The sequence below is a fragment of the Amphiprion ocellaris genome, unplaced genomic scaffold (assembly GCF_022539595.1).
Source record: "Amphiprion ocellaris isolate individual 3 ecotype Okinawa unplaced genomic scaffold, ASM2253959v1 Aocel_unscaffolded148, whole genome shotgun sequence".
NCBI classification, from domain to species: domain Eukaryota; kingdom Metazoa; phylum Chordata; class Actinopteri; family Pomacentridae; genus Amphiprion; species Amphiprion ocellaris.
In genome coordinates, this window is record NW_026559309.1 from 384 (window position 1) to 24850 (window position 24467).

Consider the following 24467-nt stretch of genomic DNA (forward strand, 5'->3'; position numbering starts at 1 on the left):
TCACTGAAATAAAGTGACACACAAAACACCCATCACCTACACAACAACACCGTGCATGTCTAAGGGTGCTTTCACACCTGTTAGTCCGCTAGAGTGGTTCGTTTGGACCCAAAAGTTGTTACAATGTTGCTATTTTCAACTGGTTCGATTCGCATTCACACCAGTGTTTTCGCATTTGAACCTACTCCAATTAATGTTATATCTCCCCCCAGTCGTTTGACGGCGCTGTTCACAAAACAAGGCGTTTACGATGACGTAGGTGTACGCTGATTGGCGCAGCATGTGAAGAGGGAAAAATCCCGGAAGAAAACAACAGGCTGTGTTTATTTCATGGACCGCGGTTTATTCGTAAACAATGAACTATGCTCTCCTGTTCGTTCTTGTTGCCATATATTCGTGTTATTGCTTTATGCGATCAAACTCGTGTGGAGAATGTGGTTTAGCTAGCGTGAGTTTTTTTGCGCCTCCCAAAATTCCCTGTGCAGGTTGCTACGGAAGCTCCCGTAGACCAAAAAGTCTGCTGCGCCATCAAGCCGGTCCGAATGGAGACAGGTTTTTGTTCTCACCAGGAGCAAACCGAACTGGAGTTCACATAGAAGCGGACCGAGACCACCTCCCGAAAGTGGTCTCGGTGCGGTTCGTTAGTCCGAACCAAAAAAATCTGGTATGCTTTCACATCAGCCCAAACAAACCGTACTTGCATGTGTTGCGGACTCCAGTCCGCCTTAACCGGACTAAAAGACGTAGGTGTGAAAGCACCCTAACTCACCTGTGGAGCTCCACCGCTCCGTCCCACAGCATCTGAAAGACAGAAGCACAAGTGAGCAAAGCAGCAAAGTCTACTGTCTGCAACGTGCATGTGTCTAACTCACCTGTGCAGGTCCATCGCTCCGTCTCCCAGCATCTGAAACATAGCTTAGGTTAGCACAAAGATTGGAAACAGGTTAGAACTGTTAGCCTAGTTTAGCAAAGACTGGAAACAGGTGGGAACGGTTAGCTTCGCACAAAAACTGGAAAAAGGTTAGAACTGTTAGCCTACTTTCGCAAAGACTGGAAATAGGTGGGAACGGTTAGCTTCGCACAAAAACTGGAAAAAGGTTAGAACTGTTAGCCTAGTTTAGCAAAGACTGGAAACAGGTGGAACTGTTAGCCTACTTTAGCAGAAAGACACAACAGGTTACAACTGTTAGCCTAGGTTAGCAGAAAGACGAAACAGGTTAGAATTGTTAGCCTAGCTTACCATGCAGACTGGAAACAAGTGGAACTGTTAGCCTAGCTTCGCACAAAGGCTGGTAACAGGTGGGAACTGTTACCCTAGGTCAGCAGAAAGACACAACAGGTTAGAACTGTTAGCCTAGGTTAGCAGAAAGACAAAACAGGTTAGAACTGTCAGCCTAGCTTACCACACAGACTGGAAACAAGTGGAATTGTTAGCCTCGGTTAGCACAAAGACTGGAAACTGGTTCGAACTGTAAGCCTAGTTTAGCAAAGACTGGAAACAGGTGGAACTGTTAGCCTAGCTTAGCACAAAGACTGGAAACAGGTTAGAACATTTAGCCTAGTTTAGCAAAGACTGGAAACAGGTGGAACTGTTAGCCTACTTCAGCAGAAAGACACAACAGGTTACAACTGTTAGCCTAGGCTAGCAGAAAGACGAAACAGGTTAGAATTGTTAGACTAGCTTACCATGCAGACTGGAAACAAGTGGAACTGTTAGCCTCGCTTCGCACAAAGGCTGGCAACAGGTGGGAACTGTTACCCTAGGTTAGCAGAAAGACAAAACAGGTTAGAACTGTTAGCCTAGCTTACCACACAGACTGGAAACAAGTGGAATTGTTAGCCTAGCTTAGCACAAAGACTGGAAACAGGTTCGAACTGTAAGCCTAGTTTAGCAAAGACTGGAAACAGGTGGAACTGTTAGCCTAGCTTAGCACAAAGACTGGAAACAGGTTAGAACTGTTAGCCTAGTTTAGCAAAGACTGGAAACAGGTGGAACTGTTAGCCTACTTTAGCAGAAAGACACAACAGGTTACAACTGTTAGCCTAGGTTAGCAGAAAGACGAAACAGGTTAGAATTGTTAGCCTAGCTTATCATGCAGACTGGAAACAAGTGGAACTGTTAGCCTAGCTTCGCACAAAGGCTGGCAACAGGTGGGAACTGTTACCCTAGGTCAGCAGAAAGACACAACAGGTTAGAACTGTTAGCCTAGGTGAGCAGAAAGACAAAACAGGTTAGAACTGTTAGCCTAGCTTACCACACAGACTGGAAACAAGTGGAATTGTTAGCCTAGCTTAGCACAAAGACTGGAAACAGGTTAGAACTGTTAGCCTACTTTAGCAGAAAGACACAACAGGTTACAACTGTTAGCCTAGGTTAGCAGAAATACAAAACAGGTTAGAACTGTAAGCCTAGCTTACCACACAGACTGGAAACAACTGGAACTGTTAGCCTAGCTTAGCACAAAGACTGGAAACAGGTTAGAACTGTTAGCCTAGGTTTGCAAAGACTGGAAACAGGTGGAACTGTGTGCCTCGCTCAGCACAAAGACTGGAAACAGGTTAGAACTGTTAGCCTAGTTTAGCAAAGACTGGAAACAGGTGGAACTGTTAGCCCACTTTAGCAGAAAGACACAACAGATTACAACTGTTAGCCTAGGTTAGCAGAAAGACGAAACAGGTTAGAATTGTTAGCCTAGCTTACCATGCAGACTGGAAACAAGTGGAACTGTTAGCCTAGCTTCGCACAAAGGCTGGCAACAGGTGGGAACTGTTACCCTAGGTCAGCAGAAAGACACAACAGGTTAGAACTGTTAGCCTAGGTTAGCAGAAAGACAAAACAGGTTAGAACTGTTAGCCTAGCTTACCACACAGACTGGAAACAAGTGGAATTGTTAGCCTAGCTTAGCACAAAGACTGGAAACAGGTTCAAACTGTAAGCCTAGTTTAGCAAAGACTGGAAACAGGTGGAACTGTTAGCCTAGCTTAGCACAAAGACTGGAAACAGGTTAGAACTGTTAGCCTAGGTTAGCAGAAAGACGGAAAACTCCATCTGGAGATATCGCGAGATGCTGTGAGATCGCGAGATTCAGTGAGAGTGACGAAATTCAACATGGCGGCTCCCAGCTGCTAGATGAGAAGTAAACAAATCGCCGTTGTCTCGACGTATTTGTATTTAAAAAAAATAAATAAATAAAAAACAACAACCTAACTAAATAGCCTGCTCAAGATCGGAAGAGGTAGTGCTCACAGTGGAGGACCTTGAGAACTTTATTGACGACTACTTCGTCCGGTGCACGATGGAAGACACCAACCCGAGCAAGAGGAAGAAGGCAGATTCCTCAACAGACACACAAGACTTGGAGGTCACGGATATCCAGGTAAGTGTTCTCGAGTCTATTAATAAGAAGCTCGATATCCTTAGTTTGCTTCCCCAGGAGATAAAAGACCTGAAAGCAAGCCTGGAGTTCACCCACCAGCAGATAGAGGATCTGCAGAGGGACAACACCGAACTCCGGTCCACGCTGACAGCGGTCACTTCAGAGGTGTGTACACTTAAAAAAGAAAACAAAACCCTGAGGGAGACCGTCCTGGACATCCAGTCGAGGAGCATGCGGGACAACCTGATCTTTTCTGGTATCCCTGAGTCCACACCGGATAACCCAGAGACCCTTGTTAAAAACTTCATGCGGAAACAGTTAAAAACATCACTTTCCACCGCGTCCACCGGCTCGGACCCCGAGGAGGAAACCGACACCGTCCTATCATTGCAAAGTTCGAGCACTTCCAGCAGAAAGTGCTCGTAAGAAGCAAAGGACGGGAGCTGAAAGGCACGTCGTTCGGGATGAACGACCAGTTTCCCAGGGAAATCAACGAGAGGCGCAAAGTATTATACCCCATCATGAAAGAACACAGACAGAAAGGTAAACGGACTGCACTGGTTGTGGACAAACTGTACATAGATGGGCAGCTATTTCGGGAACCCTCCATTACCCCCTGGCTCTTCTAAAAAAAAAAAAAAAAAACTGGCTTAAATGTTTAATATATCACTTAGTCATTTATGCTACAAAATGTAATCAAAAAAAAAAAAACAAAACTCACAGATGTAAATGTCTCACTCTCCTAACCTACACTCCCCACTGGAGAACCCCCTCCTCCTTCTACTTTTCTCTCTCTCCCTCTCTATATGTCTCCCTTTAGCCCTCTCCCCCTCTCACACACTCACCCCCCACACTCTCACTCACACTCTATGTACCCCCCACATTTATTGTGCTTGTATGTTTTATAATGTGTTTGTTGATAGTTTTTCAGGCAATGATGTGTTATTATATCATGTATATATAGATCCTGACCTGCTGTATACATCTCTCTCCAACACTCACAGCTCACAGACAGCAACAGACAGCTCACAAGGACACACACAGATGTTATATTATATTGCTACATACTCAGTGACAGAACATCTTCTCTCTCTATGTTCAAGTTTAATATCGTAGCCTGGAATGTTAATGGCATACGCTCACAAACAAAAAGAGTTAAAATCATGGACTATGTCTCTAAATTAAAAGCAGATATTTTGCTCCTCCAAGAAACGCATTTACTACAGTCGGAAGAAAAATCTTTATCAGATTCGAATTATAGTATTATCTTTTCATCTAGTTATAACAGCAGACAAAGAGGGGTCTCCATTCTAGTCCATAAGAGAGTACCATTCACTTTAAACAGTACAGTAACGGACTCAGAGGGCAGATATATTATTATCCAGGCAACAATCTTTAATAAATTATATTCTATTGTAAACCTCTATGCTCCGAATAATGACGATCCAGCCTTCTTTCACACTGTTTTCTCTCATTTAGCAGACTTATCTGCTAACTCAACAACTATTATCGGTGGTGACTTCAACATAGTTTTAAACCCTTCAGTAGATCGATCTAATAGTCCAATACATGCAAAACAGTCACAATCAGTTAAAGTCATACATGATTATATGAAAGATTTTGGACTAGACGATGTCTGGAGACTCAAAAACCCAACAAAGAGGGACTATACGTTTTTCTCTCCGGTACACAAAACATTTTCAAGAATTGACTTTTTCCTCTCAAATAACTCTATCGCACATAAAATTACCACTAAAATCCACCCAATAATTATCAGCGACCGTGCACCAATATCTCTCAGCCTGCAAACAGATTCCATCCCTAAACCTCCTCAGACTTGGCGCCTCAACATCTCTCTACTCAAAGACCCAGAATTTGATTGAGTAATAAGGAGTGAGTGGGCAGACTTTCTAAAAAACAATGACTCTAATGACTTATCTCCATATTTGCTTTGGGAAACTGGAAAGGCCGTAATCAGAGGTAAAATAATATCGTACTCCTCAAACAAGAAAAAAAAAAGATCTACAAACAGAGAAAGAAATTGAAGAAAAAATTAAACAGCTTACAGAGAATTATGCAATAAATCCAAGTGATCAATTATGGTCCGAACTACAAAATGCAAAACTAAACCTCGATAATATCCTATCCAAGAAAACAGAGTTTTTATTACAACAACTAAGATACAATGATTTTGAGCACAATAATAAATCAGGAAAATTTCTGGCGAACCAACTCCAGCGCAATAAAGAAAAATCCTTCATAACAGCAATTCAGGATCCCTCAGGAAAATATACTCAGTCACCTCAGGAAATCAACCAGACCTTCTATAATTATTACCGGAGTTTATACTCGGCAACAGTTAACCCAAACAAAGAAGATATTCATGATTTTCTCAACAATCTAAACTTGCCTGAACTAACGTCAGAATACAGAGACATACTAGATGCTCCATTGACTATCAAAGAATTACAATGTGCATTAGACAGTATGCCAGCAGGCAAGGCAGCTGGTCCTGATGGTTTCCCTGCTGAATTCCTTAAACATTTCTGGTCAATGTTAGCACCCCTTTTCTTCAGGACAGTGACGGAGATTAAAATAATGGTTATATCAGTCCGCACATGAATACAGCTGCAATTAAATTATTATTGAAACCAGACAAAGATCCTACGCTTCCCTCTAGCTATCGACCTCTGTCACTGATCAACACCGACATCAAAATTATCTCAAAAGCTCTCGCCTCCAGGCTGGAGAAAATCATCCCGTCAATAATTCACAGCGATCAAACAGGATTTATAAATGGCCGACACCCCACCAACAATATCAGAAGACTTCTAAATCTAATCTCTTTGACGCAACGCCACAACAAAGAAGCTATTGTTATGTCACTGGACGCAGAAAAAGCCTTTGACAAAGTTAATTGGTCCTTTCTCTTCACTGTGCTCCACAAATTTGGCTTCGGAGAATCGTTTATCCAGTGGGTATCAACTCTGTACAACTCACCCAAGGCTACAGTCACCACTAATGGGATCACTTCACAAAGCTTCAGTCTGCAAAGGGGAACGAGACAGGGATGCCCACTCTCTCCCTTATTGTTTGCGATCTTTATCGAACCATTAGCAACAGCTGTACGTCAGAACACCAATATCAAAGGTATCTGCGCTCTGGAGTCTGAACATAAAATTAACCTATACGCAGATGACATTTTACTTTATCTACAAGAACCCCAAACTTCAGTAAAGGAAGTATTTAACCTCATCACAACCTTCTCGCGTCTTTCAGACTACTCCGTCAACTGGTCAAAATCAATTATATTACCTTTAACAGAAAACTTGTGGAATCCTGCAGTCCAAAACTCGCATTATTCTTTTCCTACTGGCAACATCAGATATCTGGGCATAAATATTTCCTCCAAACTCTCAGAACTAGTTCACCTGAACTTCACTCCACTTTTGGACAAAGTCTGTGATGATCTGAGGCGTTGGAACAACCTCCCCATCTCTCTTTTGGGACGAATAGCTACAGTCAAAATGAAAATATTACCTAAAATCAACTATCTCTTCTCTATGATTCCATTTAAACCCACATCAAAGTGGTTCCAATCGTTAGACTCTGCTATTGGTAAATTCTACTCAAAGAATAAAAAGGCTAAAATCAGTTTGACTACCCTCCAGAAGAATAAATCCGAAGGGGGACTGGAGGCTCCCAACTTCATGTATTATTATTTAGCCAACCAAATACAATATCTCACCAAATGGATACATCCACATGAAGAATATAACTCCTGGCTTGAACTAGAACAGTTAGATTGTAACCAGATCAAAATCTCTGATCTTCCCTTTATCACTTCTGCCCTTAAACATCACTCCTGCTTCAAGAACCCTATGATCGCTTCCACCTTGTCTGCTTGGTGGAAAGCACTGGAAATCACAGGCTCCCAATTAAAACCCAGTATACTCTCCCCAATCTGGCACAACCCTGATTTTGCAAACAATAAAAGAGCTCTTTATTTCAGCACATGGGCAGAGAAAGGAGTCACTCACCTCCATCACCTTCTTGATGATAACACATTTAGGACATATATAAACTTATTCCAAACATTTGAAGTAAGAAATGGAAATTTTCTCCAGTACCTACAGGTAAAGAAGACGATTACAAGTAGAATTCCGTTGCTTCAGACTACTTTACAGCCAACGGATTTACAGCCACCTGAATTTGTCAAATACATTGTGAAATTGTCTCCAAGAAATAAGAAGAATCTCTCAAAAATTTATAGTTCACTTTCAAAGACACACTCTATACACCTACCAACTCAAAAATGGGAAAAAGACATATCCAAATCCTTTGACTCTGACTTTTGGACCCAGATCTGTGAAAACACATTTAAAATGACTAAAAACACCAACTTACAATTAATTCAATTTAAGGTGCTTCACAGAACGCATATAACGCAATATAAACTGTATAAGATGGGCTTCTCACGCTCAGACACGTACGCAATGCACCCAAAACATGACTGACACTTACTTTCACGCTCTGTGGCTTTGTACACCCGTCTATCAATTCTGGGTAACGATCACACAGAAACTCTCCAATATTTTGGACTGCGGGATTCCGCATTCCCCAAACGTTTGCCTCCTTGGCGATCTAATGCAAACAGCCCTACCAGACATTCATATCCAACCCACACTTGCAGCTATCGCCATTGCCAAAAAAACTATTTTAGTTAACTGGAAAGATAAGAAAGCCCTCAGCATCATCCATTGGCTGAACCTCCTCACAGAACACATTTCACTTGAGAGAATATCTGCTATCAGAAAAAAACAATTGGACTCCTTCAAAGAAAAATGGTCTCCATTTATTAAATCAATAAATATTAATCTATAGCCTCCGCTTGTATGTGGGCGTATGCCACTTCCCTCATAAAATTGTAATTATTATTCTGTCTGTGTGTATGGTCTGACTTCTGTCTGCTTTATTTCAGTTTTTTAACCCTCTACCTTTTTAAGTAGGATGGCACCATGGACTTCAAGGCCGTGTGCATGCACTGGTGGTGTCCTTTCCCTATTGCTCTTGGGGTTGCTCTCTGGCTCTGCGGGGCCTGCGTGGCTCGGGCCCCTCTGCCTGGGGGTGGGTGTCCCCGGTGTCTCTCCCTTTGAGCCCTGGGTCTGCTGGGTCTGTGCGCTCTCCTGGGGCCTTGGGGGTGGTGGCGGCTGGTCTCTTCTGGGGCGCCCTGGCTGGCCCTGGGGATTGGGGTGGGTCAGCCCTCCGGTCGCTCCCCTGTCCCTTCCTGCTCTGCTTCCCTCCTCCTCCCTCCTCTCCTGCCTGGCCGCTCGTCCTCGCCCCTCTCCCTCCCCTGGGGGGGCCTGGGGCCCGCCGCTGCCTGGGGGTCTGGCATGGGGGCTGGGTGGTCTCTCTGGGGGGGTGGCTCTGGCTCATCCGGGCACAGGCCTTGGTACTTGCCTGTGTGCCGCCACTGGAGATTAGTTTCTGCTGGCTGGGGGCTTCTGTCCGGGCCCGGTGCGGTCCTGGGGTGTTGTGGGGTGGGTGGGGTCTCGGTGATACTGCGGGGTGGGCGCCCTGCATCCTGGACGTGCCGGCTCCGGGGTGGGCGTGGGGGCTCATGGCCCTTGCTTCCTGGTGATTCGGCCTGGTCCTCCTTCCGGGGCAGGGTGCTGCATGCGGCTGGCCCGTGGTGGGGCTGTGGCACCTACCAGGGCGCTGCTCTAGCGCTGTGACTTCTGGGGGTTTCGGTGCTGGCCGGGCCGGTCGGGTTCGTGTGGACCCACCTTGGCCTCTTGCCTCCGGGCTCTGGGGGCCCTCTGCATCAGTACCGGTGGTCTTACTACCTGTCTCCCCCGCTGCTCTGTCCTCTTGGGCCGGATCCACACCAGACTGCCTCTTACTGTGCACTTCACATACTTCACACATCACTGTACATAGCTACTCTTAGGCACATATAGGGACACGACAGTTAGGGCCCTGAGAGCAGGTGGGGGCGTGAACGATGGGCTCTGTGGTGGGGCGGATGGCAGGGCTTTATGGCCTTGTCTCTTCCCCATCACCCTCTTGCTTGCCTCCCCTGCTCTCTAATTTCTTTTTAATGCACCACACACACTCACACCTTGGGGGTAGGTCTGGGATGGCTCGAGGAACTTGGGTCAGGGTAGGCTGCAGAGTAGCCATCCTCTGTGGTCCTCTGGCCTGCCCCCTGGACGCCTCACCCAGCCTCTCCACTTTTAATGCACCACATGACACTCAGGGATACACTATCACGGTGCAGGGATAATGTCTCCAGTCTGGGATCGGGAGACGTATTAATAGGGAGTAATGGGGGGATTTCACTAATATGGCCTCGCTGGTGGGACCCGGCCCCCTTATGGCTATGGGGTGGCGGGGGTGGACCATCATCCGTGTTGCTGTGGCTGGGGGGTCCCCGGGACCTGGGGGCTGTGGCCTGGGGGGGTTTTCTTGCGTGCCCGACGGGTCCAGGCTGGTGCGGTGGCTCTTGGTGGGCTGCGAGGGCTGGATTGGCCGTCCTGCTGGGCGCTGTAGCTGTACTGCGGGCTGGTGGTATGTGGTGGCTCTGTCCTGGTGGGTTGTCAGGGCGCGTTGCGGGGAGTGGGGGCCCTGGGTGTACTGCGCTCACCTGGGGCCTGGTGCGGGGGGTATGCGGGGTGCCTCCCTGTCAGCGTCGCCGGGCCCCACCACACTGTCCATTTTTACCCTCTGGACTCGCATCGGGTCCCGGCTCCGATTTCCTCTGGCCGGCTCCCGGTGGCGGCCTGCTTTGTGCTGGGCTGGTTGCCATCCCTTCGGCGGGCCGCTCGACCCCTGTGTCTGGCTTCCTGGCTGTGTGGGGCCGCTGGCCCCCTCGGGGGTGGGGGAGGGGGTGGGGTTGGGCGGGCGGGCGGGACGGTGGGGTGGGTGGTCTGGTGGGGGCTGGGGTGGGCGGGGTTGGGGTTTGGGTGGCGGGTGGGTCCTCGTGCCCCGGGCCGCCTGGGTCGGTCTTGGCGTGCTGGGGGTGTCGGTAGCTGCTCCCTCTTGTTCTCCGGGTCCGCATCGTTCACGGTGGCCCCGATGGCTCTCTGGGGCGCCGCCCTGTGGCTTCTACGGCCCGGGGGGAGGGGTGCCCTGTTGGCTTGGCCCTGCCTTGCCGTGATTGCTGTTCTGGGCTTCGGGGTCTTTCACACTTCCATGTTTGATCAGGTCTCACCAGCCACTGCCTCGTCCCATTGACAGCGAATGATGGGACCCGCCAGAATGTGCTGAGAATCTCTCCAGAGTCTCTACCCTAAACTCATTCTCTCCTTCACTAGTATCCTCTTCTGGCCTATTCTATTCCATCCTATTCTATACTGTCAAGAAGACATCCACAATTATGGTGCTCAGTACTACTTGTTTATTTATTTATTTATTGAATCTCTTTTTCTTTTGTGTTGGTTTTCTTTCTTTTGGTTCATTTTTTTTCTTTCTTTCTGTTTTATTGATGGGCAGTTAGTAGTTGGGAATAACACACCACCGTACAATCTTTAATTGCAATAGCACCGCCTGTTAATTTCTATCCCTTTTCATCCTGTTCGTCCTGTCCAGTCTTTGTTTCCCCCGCACATCACTGAGGTGTAGCACTGCCCTCCCTGGCTCATAATAGGGAATTCTAATAAAGAATATCTGCTTTGCTTTCAGGGAGGGCCGGTGATGGTCACACACACGCACTAAATATTAAAATATTTTGCTGCAAGACTAAAATATGCATCAATCTCATACAATGTTGACACCTCTTTTGTGGAGTTAAACAATGAAAACAAATGCAGACAAAAGAAAAGAAAAAAAAAGGAAAAAGGAAAAAAAAAAGAAAGACAAAATGGGGAACTGTTAGCCTACCTTAGCACAAAGACTGTAAACAGGTTAGAACTGTTAGCCTAGTTTCGCAAAGACTGGAAACAGGTGGAACTGTTAGCCTAGCTTACCACACAGACTGGAAACAGGTGGAACTGTTAGCCTAGCTTAGCACAAAGACTGGAAACAGGTTAGAACTGTTAGCCTAGTTTCGCAAAGACTGGAAACAGGTGGAACTGTTAGCCTAGCTTAGCACAAAGACTGGAAACAGGGGGAGCTGTTAGCCTAGCTTAGCACAAAGACTGGAAACAGGGGGAGCTGTTAGCCTAGCTTAGCACAAAGACTGGAAACAGGTTAGAAATGTTAGCGTATATTCGCAAAGACTGGAAACAGGTGGACCTGATAGCCTTGCTTAGCACAAAGACTGGAAACAGGTGGGAACTGTTAGCCTAGGTTAGCAGAAAGACAAAACAGTTTAGAACTGTTAGCCTAGCTTAGCATAGAGACTGGAAACAGGTTAGAACTGTTGGCCTAGTTTAGCATAAAGACTGGAAACAGGTGGAACTGTTAGCGTGTGTACTCACCTCTCACCTACACGACAGTATGTGTTTAACTCACCTCTCTGGCTGTTGACGACTTGGTCTTTAATCATCCACCACAGACGTTGGCTCTCTCAGCTTCTAAAAGAAACACAAGAGCAACATGAGCAAAGCAGCAAAGTCTACTGCCTTCAATGTGTGACAAAGCAGTCAGACATACAAGTGATCAAAACAAGTCACCGGAAAAAAGTGACAGACAGAAAACACCCATCACCTACACGACACTGTGCGTGTGAATCACTGAAAACCTACTAAGTTCCCCACAGTTATTGGTTGATAAGATAAGATAAAGTTCTTTATTTCTCCCCACGCCAGGGGAAATTTGCATTGTTACAGCAGCTTATGTAACAGTAGACGTAGTGATAAGAATAAAATAATAATAGAACAATAGTAATAATATTTACAATATATACAAGGGTGAGAGATGAGGATAAAGTGGCTTAACAGAAAAAATAAAAATAAAAATAAAGTTTAAAAGTGCAAAGATGTGCAGTGCAAGAATGTCTGTGCAAATTTTATGGTTTGGGGTGGTAATGATATAGTCCAGTTTATGTTAACATCAGCCAGTGATGCTGATGTTGTAAAGTCTTATGGCAGATGGAATGAAGGACCTGCGATAGCGCTCCTTCTTGCAGGGTGGATGTCTCAGTCTGCTGCTGAAGGAGCTGCTTAAAGACCCCACAGTGTCATGCAGTGGGTGAGAGGGATTGTCCATGATGGATGTGAGCTTTGCCAACATCCTCCTCTCACCCACCTCCTCTATGGAGTCCAGGGAACAGTCCAGGACAGAACCGGCCCTCCTGACCAGTCTGTTTAGTCTCTTTCTGTCCCTTTCAGTGCTCCCTGCTCCCCAGCAGACCACTGCATAGAAAATAGCAGACGCTACCACAGAGTCGTAGAATGTCCTGAGCAGAGTCCTGCACACTCCCAAGGACCTCAGTCTCCTCAGCAGGTGGAGACGACTTTGGCCCTTCTTGTACAGAACCTCTGTATTGTGTGTCCAGTCCAGTTTATTGTTGAGGTGAACACCCAGGTATTTGTATGTGTCCACCATGTCAATGTCCAAACCCTGGATGTTCACCGGTTCAGTCTGGGGTGTCCTCCTCCTGCTGAAGTCCACGATCATCTCCTTCGTCTTACTGGCGTTGAGCTGCAGATGGTTTCGCTCACACCAGTCCACAAAGTCAGAGATGACCATCCTGTACTCCCGCTCGTCCCCTTCAGATACACACCCGACAATGGCTGTATCATCGGAGAACTTCTGGAGGTGACAGCTCCCAGAGTTGTAGTGGAAGTCCGATGTGTACAGGGTGAAGAGAAAGGGGGAGAGCACTGTCCCCTGTGGGGCCCCCATGCTGCTGACTACCACATCAGACACACAGTCCTGAAGCCTCACGTACTGTGGTCTGTTGGTGAGGTAGTCGATGGTCCAAGCAGCCAGGTGACAGTCTACTCCCGCTCCTTCAAGCTTCACCCTGAGCAGAGAAGGCTGGATGGTGAAGCTTGAAGGAGCGGGAGTAGACTTGTTCACAGGCTATGAACTACTAGTTGGCGGGTGAGGGGAAATACCTTGAATGAATCATGGTTGTGGAGTTGGGGGGTGTGTGTGTGGGGCAAGGGGAGAGTGAGACTTCACACCTGGGGCATGGCAGAGGTTTGAAAACTAATTAGCATCTAGCCTGCCTGTCTAGCATGACTCAGGACACCGATTGGATGAAACAAGAAAAAAACTGTGTCATGATTGGTTGAAAGATCTGTTGCTACTGGTCAAATCCCCGCCCCACCCCGGCCCCCACCCCACCCCACCTCCTCACCCCACCTCCTCACCCCTAGTCACACACAACAATAATGCTTATTATTATTAATATTTTAATAAGACGTTAATAAATATGGGCCATATAGTGTATAATTAGTTAACCTGCATACTTGTTATTGTTAACCAATGGGCTATCCTAGAATCAATGACATTAATTTCAGAATCAGAATCAGAATGAGTTTTATTGCCATTATTCATGAGGTTCACAAACGAGGACTTTGACTCGGTGCAATGCTGCTACATTAAACATTTAACAAATAGTAGAGATAAAAATAAAGTAAATACTATAATAAAAGCTAACATCTATATTAAAGATAAAAATAAAGTAAATACTATAATAAAAGCTAACATCTATATTAAAGATAAAAATAAAGTAAATACTATAATAAAAGCTAACATTTATATTGAAGATAAAAATAAAGTAAATACTATAATAAAAACTAACATCTAAGTACACTGTACAACAAAAAAGTTTATTGGAAGGGAAAAAATATGACATGTTGAGACATGTTGAAAAACAAGAGCTTTATTGAACAGTCTAGAGTTCCAGAAATCCGAAATCAAAATTAAAATAAACTGTCTTTAAAAACAAAAAATTTACAAAAAAATTGAAAAATGAAATAAAATTGTGCAAAGTTTAACCAAAAATTTATATATATATATATATATATATATATATATATATATATATATATATACACACACACACACACACACACACACACACACACACACACACACACACACACACACACACACACACACACACATTTCAAAACAAAAACAAAAAAATGGCCAAGTTCATCTCTCACTCCAGGCTGGTCTCAGGCATCAGTTCTGGCTTAAAGTGTTTTCTGGCTGCTGCCGTGTTGTACTTCAGTGGCTTCAGTCTATCAGACGGCTGTCCATTGCGAAAACGCCTGTGATGTAGAGCTGTGTACTTTACATCAGCCTCCAGCCGTGCCTGTAGGGCTGCACACAGGTTGGCAAGCTCCTGGCTGTGGAAGGATGGAGGCCGCAATATCCATCCACGCACCCCGTCAATGCTGCCGTCCTCTTCATCTGACATCGTCAGTTGTGATGCCCTTCCAGAAGTCCTCTTTATCTGGAGCAAGGACTGTCTTCCTGGCATCCAGCAGCTGTGAACACAATCAGTACAGGAAATCAATACATTTAATAATTTAACAGAAAAATAATGTCATAGTGACCAGCAATACTATTCTAACCACATTTTGTATAAAACACACAATGAATCAAACTAATATCTCATACCCTCTTTCTTCTGTGGCGACTCCGGGCAGAAGCCTTCATGGCCTCCGCCTGATCCGCCATGTTGGGTTGACTGTAGCGGTAGTTCCTCCGTAGAGTTTCAAAATGCTTTTTAAAATCAGCTGGAAAACAGTTAAATGAAGCCGTTATTAGCTTTATTATTATTATTTCCTGCTATTTTCAGCTATTGTTAGCTTTTGTTTCTGTTGATGAAATCGAAAAATTTAGAACAATTTTAAACAGGATACTTACATAGAAGGACATCTGTCTCCACATCTGGACTTCAGCCAAAGTTTTAACTAAATATGTCCTGACTGTCTCATTGTGAGGCGAGCCCAGTCTGTGAAAATAAATCAGAACATTCATTTACTACTCACAGCAGAATAATTGCAGAATCAACTGTAAAGTAATGTAAAACAGTTTTACATTAGCAGACAATTTGTACGGATGCATGAATGGTTTACAATCTACAGTACAACAATTTAATTGTGTGCATTCAGCTGACAAAGAATTATTATACATGCTTACAGTAAACATTTTTTCTCACAAAAAAGAAACGAAAAAGAAAAAAGGATAAACAGTCTCACCCTTGTTCCTAAAACTACTACAAGGCAAAAATAAAGTCACATTTGTTAACAAAGATAGAGGACTACATGCTATCACTGCTTAACATTACCAATTCAGAGCATTGTGCTAAAACTCACTAAAAATATCCCACAAATGGAATATATTCTTACAGCAATTTTAGGACTGTGCTCTCTTCCGCTTAATTTTCTCGCCGCTGGAGAAAGTGTTTAATTTGGCTTCCATGGCGGCTATCCTCTCCTCCAGCTTCTCCTCCAGCGGTGCTCTCTGGCCAGACAGCCCGCTGATAACGCTCAATAGTTTCTTGTCAATGTCTGTCGCGGATCTGACTGGAACCAGTCGGTCATGTCCAGGCTGTTCTATGCGAGGAGTTTGTGGTGAGTCGGACTGGTGATACCGGGCCGCCATTGCAGAAACTCACGTAACAAAGATGACTTCTTTGTCTGTTCGTGTATCGCGCGGTTCTTGCGAGACGACGCGTGTGATTGGACGAGCAACTCTAACGTGATGACGTCAGTGATGCAGCATTCCTTAAAGTAACATGCCGACTTCTCCAGGTCAACAGATTTTCTCTACGCCTGCAAGATGAACTTCTTTGATCAAAAGAAGAGAAGGCTTTGCCCTTTACTGTGATGCCTCTGTCATATCATCCGAGATGAGCTTGATCTACACTACCAGTCAAAAGTTTGGACACACCTTCTCATTCAGTACATATATACATATGGAATTATGTTGTAAACAAAAAGAGTTAATATTCAGCATTAATCTCAATGTATAAAAAATACAAATAAATAAAAACCATTGAATGGCAAGGTGTGTCCAAACTTTTGTCTGGTAGTTTGCATGCAGTGTTGATGATGTATCATCAGATGAACACTGAACACTGTAACTACAGTTGATCATTTTACCATTTCATGCAAACTTTTAACATATTTGAATGACAGATTTAGAGCAGAAAGGTCAGCATATGTACAGACCTGATCAAAATCTTAAGACCAGTTGAAAAATAGCTAGAATTTACCTTTTGCACATTTGGATCTTAATGAGGTTTTAAGCAGAGCTACAATATGCAAAAGCAAGAAGGGGGAGTGAGACAAAAAGCACTTTGAAAAAGTAATTTATTGAAAACAACAAGTAAACTGAAATAGGCTGTTTATCAGCTGATTAAAAGTTTAAGACCATCGCTCAAAAAATTACAAAAACTCTCCAAACCAGAACAAAAAATTTTGTCAGTAGGACTCAGTAATGAGTAGCTCCACCGTTCTTGTTAATCACTTCAAAAATGGGTTTGGGCATGCTTGATGCGAGTGTTTCCAGGAGGCTGGTGGGGACATTGCTCCAAGTGGTGAAGATGGCTTCACGAAGGGCATCAACTGTCTGGAACTGATGGCCATTTTTATAAACTTCCCTTGCCATCCATCCCCAAATGTTCTCTGTGGGATTTAAATCAGGGGAACATGCGGGATGGTCCAAAAGAGTGATGATATTCTCCCTGAAGAAGTCCTTGGTCAAGCGAGCTTTGTGAACTGCAGCGTTGTCCTGTTGAAAAACCCAGCTGTTACCACACAGACGAGGGCCCTCAGTCATGAGGGATGCCAGCTGCAACATCTGCACGTGACCAGCCGCCGTTTGACGACCTGCACCACCTGAAGCTCCAGTGTTCCACTGAATGAAAAAGCACCCCAGATCATGATGGACCCCCCTCCACTGTGCCGGGTAGAAAACATCTCAGGTGGGATCTCCTTGTCATGCCAGTAACGTTGGAAGCCATCTGGACTGTCAAGGTTAAATTTTTTCTCATCAGAGAATAAAACTTTTTTCCACCTTTCACTGTCCCATGTTTGATGCTCCCTGGCCAAGTCTAAACGGAGCAGTTTTGTGGTGTTGTAGGAGACGAGGTCTTTGAATTAGTTTTTTGTTTTTGAAACCCTTTTCCCGCAGATGCCGTCTGATGGTTATTGCACTGCAGTCGGCACCAGTAAGGGCCTTAATTTGGGTTGAGGACCGCCCTGTGTCTTGACGGACAGCCAATCGGATCCTCCGGCTCAGCGCAGGTGTAATTTTTTTCGGTCTACCACTTGACTGTTTTGTTCCATAATACTCAGGATCTTTCAAAAAATTTAGAATGACTGTCTTACTGCGTCCAACCTCAGCAGCAATGGCATGCTGCGAGAGGCCTTGCTTATGCAGCTCGACGATCCGACCACGTTCAAGAAGAGAAAGGTTCTTAGCTTTAGCCATCAGGAGGGCATGGCCGTGTGAATGCCTGACAGAAGATGAGAATTTTGAGCAGATTTGGGCTTTTATAGCCTGTGGTCTTAAACTTTTGATCAGCTGATAAACAACCTATTTCAGTTTACTTGTTGTTTTCAATAAATTACTTTTTCAAAGTGCTTTTTGTCTCACTCCCCCTTCTTGCTTTTGCATATTGTAGCTCTACTTAAAACCTCATTAAGATCCAAATGTGCAAAAGGTAAATTTCTCTTAAAAAAGCAATGCAAGTGTGAAAAGTCAACCCCCACCACCAACCCAACCTTTCTCCCTCCACACCCACCAACTCTCCCACCGCAGACACACACACACACCACTCTGATTTGCATTTGTATAGCTCACAGTATTTTCACTGACACTGGAAAGCTCCCCCCCTATCAGCCGTCCACGTTAATTCCTGGCATTTCTCAGTAGTTTTTTGTGCTGCCTGCAAATTGCAGTTAACTGCCTTTAACTTGAAATTCCACGGAAATGTTCAGTGCTGTTTACAGACAAAAATCCCTACTTTCATGCAGTGTACTGTCTTCAATGTGTGACAAAGCAGTCAATCAGACATACAAGCAATCAAAACAAGTCACCGGAATAAAGTGAGACACAGAAAACATCCATCACCTACGCGACAGTGTGCATGTGTAACTCACCTCTCTGGATGTCGACGACTTGGTCTTTAATCGTCCACCGCAGACGTTGGCTCTCTCAGCATCTAAAAGAAAGAAAGAAAACATGAGCAAACGATCAAAGTCTGGAGAAGATAGATAGATAGATAGATAGATAGATAGATAGCTAGATAGATAGATAGATAGATAGATAGATAGATAGATAGATAGATAGATAGATAGATAGATAGATAGATAGATAGATAGATAGATAGACAGACAGACAGACAGACAGACAGACAGACAGACAGACAGACAGACAGACAGACAGACAGACAGACAGACAGACAGACAGACAGACAGATAGATAGATAGATATTCAGTGGCACCACAATCTGTGTCCAGGCACTGTCTGTCTCTGTCAACCTGCCACCTCCTGAACTAAAGAAACATGAGCAAATGATCAAAGACCCACGTCTTCAATGTGTGGCAAAGCAATCAATCAGACATACAAGTCACTGGAATAAAGTGACACACAGACACAGAAAACACCCATCACCTACGTGACACCGTGCATGTGTCTAACTCACCTCTCCCCTCTGGATGTCCACCACTTTGTCTCTCAGCATCTAAAAGAAAGAAACACAAAAGCAACATGAGCAATCGAGCAAAGTCTACTGTCTTCAATCTCTGACAAAACAATCAATTACACATACAAGTGATCAAAACAAGTCACCAGCATAATGTGCCACCCACACACAAAACACCCAGCACCTACGTGAGACCGTGCATGTGTCTAACTCACCTCTCCCCTCTGGATGTCCACCGCTTTGTCTCTCAGCATCTATATATTGTAGTGTCACCAAAATAACTGGAGCCTTCAATTGTCTCCTGCTGGTCATACTACAACTCTTGGTTTGACACTAAATAAAAAAAATCGGAATTTTAAGAAATTTTCACTATTTTAGTATTGTTTTATGAGTAATAAATTCAATAACTTCCCACTTGTTTACTGTAGCGTCACCAAAATCATTGGAGCCTTCAATTGTCTCCTGCTGGTCATACTACAACACTTGGTTTGATATTAAGTACAAAATCTGAATTTTAAATAATTTTTATTGGTAATAAAATTCATTAACTTCACTCTTCCGTACTGTAGTGTCACCAAACTCGCTGCTGCCATCAGTTGTCTCCTGACTGTCATAGTACAACCCTTGGTTTGATATTAAATACAAAATCTGAATTTTAAGGAATTGTCATTGGTAATAAAATTCACTAACTTCACTTTTATACATTGTAGTATTACCAAAATCACTGGAGCCATCAGTTGACTCCTGCTGGTCATACTACAACTCTTGGTTTGATATTAAATAAAAAAATCTGAATTTTAAGGAATTTTTTTCTTATTTTCTTATTATTTTATTAGTAATAAAATTCAATAACTTCCCTCTTATGTACTGCAAAAAGATTACACTCTGTCTAACTCAGTTGGCTCCTGTTGATCATACTACAACTCTTGGTTTGATATTTAACTATTTTTCATGATTTTAAGGATTTTTTTATGAGTAATGAAATTGTTGTTATATATGTGAAATATTTTTGTTGTAACAGTTAAAAGTGGTCATCCATTTTTTTGGTAGATTGTGCAACATTAATAACCAAAAGTAACTGAATTTTAATTATTGGGGTTGTTTATTGCCATGTGAAGTCGTGCACACTATTTAGTGTGCATGCTTGTGTGTGAAGTTTAAGGATTATGAGTAAATTAGCTTTGATGGCTCTTCTCTTGATGTATGTGGGGCTATAGTTTTAGATCCACAGTGCACCTGTTTGTCCAAATACATGATACTGAATAGTGATGGAACTTGGACTCCTCATCAAAGAGAGGATCAGATAACACCAATATACCAAACTAAACTGTTTAGACTGTCTCCTCAAGTACTGACGATTGGGAAGAAAGACAGTCAGATGCCTTCTTACAAGGCTGCAGCATTAACTGATTCATTTAAACCCTAATGTTAAACAGCTAATAATATTTTCCAAGTTAAGGACTGTACAGACAATACTTGGAAGAAAAAACCTGAAAGTATGATCAGTAGGACCCTTTTGATGGTTGGATGGAGTTTATTTTTTTCTGCAGTGTTTAAGAGTAAAGTAAGTGAATTTTAGTTACTACAAAAATTCCTTAAAATTCAGATTTTTTACTGAATGTCAAACCAAGAGTTGTAGTATGACAATCAGGAGCCAACCGATGGCTCCAGTGAATTTGATGACACTACAGTGTATTAGAGTGACGTTATTGAATTTTATGACTAATAAAATAATGATAAAATAATAAAGATTTCTTAAAATTCAGATTTCTTTATTTTGTGTCAAACCAAGAGTTGTAGTATGACCAGCAGGAGACAATTGAAGGCTCCATTGATTTTGGTGACACTACAATGTATAAGAGTGAAGTTACTGAATTTTATTACCAATAAGAATTCCTTAAAATTCAGATTTTGTATTTAGTATCAAACCAAGGGTTGTACTATGACAGTCAGGAGACAGCTGATGGCAGTAGCGAGTTTGGTGACACTACAGTACATAAGAGTGAAGTTAATGAATTTTATTACCAATAAAAATTATTTAAAATTCAAATTTTGTACTTATTATCAAACCAAGTGTTGTGGTATGACCAGCAGAAGCCAATTGATGGCTCCAGTGATTTTGGTGACACTACAGTGTATAAGAGTGAAGTTATTGAATTTTATGACAAATAAAATGATAAAACAATGAAAATTCCTCAAAATTCAGGTTTTGTATTTAGTATCCAACCAAGAGTTGTAATATGACCAGCAGGAGACAATTGAAGGCTCCAGTGATTTTGGTGATACTGCAGTGTATAGAGTGAAGTTATTGAATTTTATGACAAATAAAATAATAAAAAAACAATGAAAATTCCTTAAAAGTCAGATTTTGTATTTAGTATCAAACCAAGAGTTGTAGTATGACCAGCAGGAGACAATTGATGGCTGCAGAAAATTTAGTGACACTACAGTGTATAAAAGTTAAGTAATTGAATATTTGTGTCTCTTCGCTGTTGCAGTTTTGCTATATGCAGACGGTCCCTGTTCACTCGTAGCACAGCCGGCTGCTCATAGACATCAATGTTATTTCTGCAACTTGAAAGACAGCGACTTTTGATAAAACTGGCCTTGTAGCACATTGTCTAGCTTACAGCGATTTGAAAGAGGCATTATGTTTTTACAACGTATATCTCATGAGTTGTTGATGCCTGAAGTCCGAATCTGTGAATATCTTGCCAACTTTACCTAACTTGAGATTTTTCTTAATTATTCATCCGTAAGAACCTCAGCTTTGTTATTTTCAGCAGAGAAAGCCTCAAGCAGACTCAAGCAGAGAAAACATAAACCTCCTCTTTGGTATTATCTGAACATGACATCATGACGATTTACTCTAATGAAGCTGGTCGAGTTTTGAGGAAAACATTTTAAATGAACAAGTCAAGTATATTCTAACTACCTGGAGCCTCATGTGCATCAAGAAACATGATGTTTCCGTGTGAACCAGGTGCTGCTGATCTGATCTGACCTGACCTGTGGGGCTGCAGTTCCTCCATTTAGCCACTGAGTGTCTCTGTAGCTCCACTCGGGTAGAAAGCTCTGAGTTCACAACAACAGCATCAGATCCTAACATCCTACTTCTGTTTCCTCTCACCTGAATCTTCCAACAAACTCCCCGACGTTCGTCCATCTGACGAGCAGAGTCCGTTCAAAAAGTTCACATTTTGTGCCAAAAATATTCATTCAAAGATGAAGAAACTATGAAAAGATCAATAAAACTACGTGAAGGTGAAATAAACTGCAGCTGTGTGGCGTGTGTGTTGGTGGTTTGATTCTGTCAGGTGTGTCTGAGTGGAACGTACCACCTGCTCAGGTCAGCGGGGGGAACACAGAGATACAAAAGTTAAAAATCTTGGCTCTAAGCCTAATCCACTTTAGAGTGGACTTCACAGTTTATGTCACATGAGTGCATCTACATTAGCATAACATTTAATTTAGATGAGCTCCAATCACAGACTGACCTGCTGCTGACATCACCTGTTCACCTGGAGCTCACCTGTTCACCCGACAGCAGCAACAAACTGGAGAAGAACTGAGTGAACCCCGATCATGGATCAAATAATAATTCAGTGGAATCTTTACTGCAGTAACACATTTTCTTCACCATCATATTATCTGAAAACTAAAAGACTCTCCTCATGGAGCAGCTCAGTGAACTTTACCCACTGTGGGATCAATAAAGTTTATCCTTGTCCTTATCAGAGCAGGGGACGCTACTGCCCCTCTGGCGGACACAGGCGGTAACGACACGATTACTATTTGAGGCAAAACTGGCGACATTACAGATGAGCAGCCACTTCCTGTTTCAACGTAAAACTATCGTAATGCTCTTAGGCTAAAACGTGGTTTTGTGAGACTCAGAAGAATCTGCAGTATGAACCAAAATGTATTTAAGGACCACTAGCTTGTCGACTCCCTCAAATTGTGTTTGTTGTCACCATACGTTCAAAAATGAACACGTCATAGCTAATGTACAAATGCATTCGTGACCGGAAGTGTTAGCCGAGCTAGCGGAAGTGCTAACGAGGGTTTGTTATGACACGGACTACTACCGTAAAACACGTAGTTCTAAAATCAATCCTCTCCAAGACACAGCGTTCTAGCTCCTTTTCCTGTCCCAGGTCTAATGTTTCAGCCTGATATCCTGATCAGCACCTTTTAAAGAGACGCTGCTTGTAGTGCTGGAGTTAGCTGGTCACTAGCTTCTGATTAGCTGCTAGCTCGCTAACGATGCCGTCACAGATGCAGCTATAGATTGGCATTAGCTACATTGTAGATTCATTTCCTGTTTGGACGTGACTCAGACTACAACAAAAGTAATTGGAGCAAGTGGATAAGCTAGCTGTCGTTGAATACGACTTAGTTTACACCAAAGATCCTTCTGAATCGACCAAAATCGCTTAGTAATACTTTTGACATAAAATGTACAATAAAGAAAGATGCTTTTACGTTGAAGATTAACAGGAAGTGCTGCTCATCTGTAATGTCGCCAGCGAGACAGTTAATAATAATGCCGTGTGGTTACCGCCTGTGTCCACAAGAGGTCAGTAGCGCCCCCTCCTGTGACATGATCTTACATGAGCGATTAGATGACATCAGAGACTCGGACACAAATCTCTGCCCCTGCAACTGATCAATAATCAATAACAAAACTGATACATTATCAACCAATCATATTTTGGTCATTTTGTACATATTTCTGGTAGTTTTATCTCATATTTTGGTCATATTCACAGGACTCACCTGTTTTGAGAAAATCTCCACAACTCCTTGCACTGCTGGCATTTTCTGCACTTTTACAATTACATGTATTCCACAAGCCACTTTATGCTGATGTCACTTATAGTGTAGTAATACTGTATTTATTCATTTTTCATTCTTGTATATATTATTGTTATTATAATTATCTTTACTGTACACATGGTTAGTGCTGCTCTGAAAGATTTTTGCTGCTCCAAGACTGGAAATTTCCCCTGACCTGGGGAGTAATAAAGGACTGTCGTATATCTATGTGCAAGAACTGATACCTCATCTTCCCGTATATAGTCTTCTACATGGTATTTAAAAAAATCTGTGGATATATCCCTCTGGGCTGGAAACCGATTATAGTTTACTGCTATGGTGTATGGCTCTGGCATTAAATATACTACATATATAGCTGGTGATACATTCAAAAATATGTAGATGAGCAAATCAAATATAGTGAGGGTGATGCAGAGTAGATTGATGGAAATGGGCAGCTGGAAGCAGTGGGCTGGAGGAAGGTCAGCAGCAGCAGCATCCCACAGATGGAGATTAGGCCAGTTGGTGGGAGAACCACCACAGATCTGAAGCATCCAGCTCTGGGATCAGGGACACTCGGAGAAAGGACACAGGGAGAAACAGAGTGAGTGTAATGCAATAATGGTATATATATATATATATATATATATATATATATATATATATATATATATATATATATATATATATATATATATATATATATATAT

At 43.1% G+C, this 24467-nt stretch overlaps 1 long non-coding RNA gene across 4 annotated transcripts; it reads right to left on the reverse strand.

Annotated features, from left to right (window-relative positions):
- Positions 1–14340: 14340 nt before the first annotated feature.
- Positions 14341–24386, reverse strand: LOC118469957 (uncharacterized). 4 transcript variants are annotated; one of them, XR_008600937.1, is made up of 7 exons: positions 19155–24386; positions 18940–18978; positions 18395–18456; positions 15635–15836; positions 15150–15237; positions 14901–15019; positions 14341–14767 (listed from the first exon to the last, which is right to left on the reverse strand). It is a non-coding gene; the product is annotated as an uncharacterized LOC118469957 (long non-coding RNA). The 4 variants fall into 4 exon arrangements; XR_008600938.1 differs by lacking the exon at positions 15635–15836; XR_008600935.1 differs by having other exon boundaries at positions 18940–24386.
- Between the last annotated feature and the right edge of the window lie 81 nt (positions 24387–24467).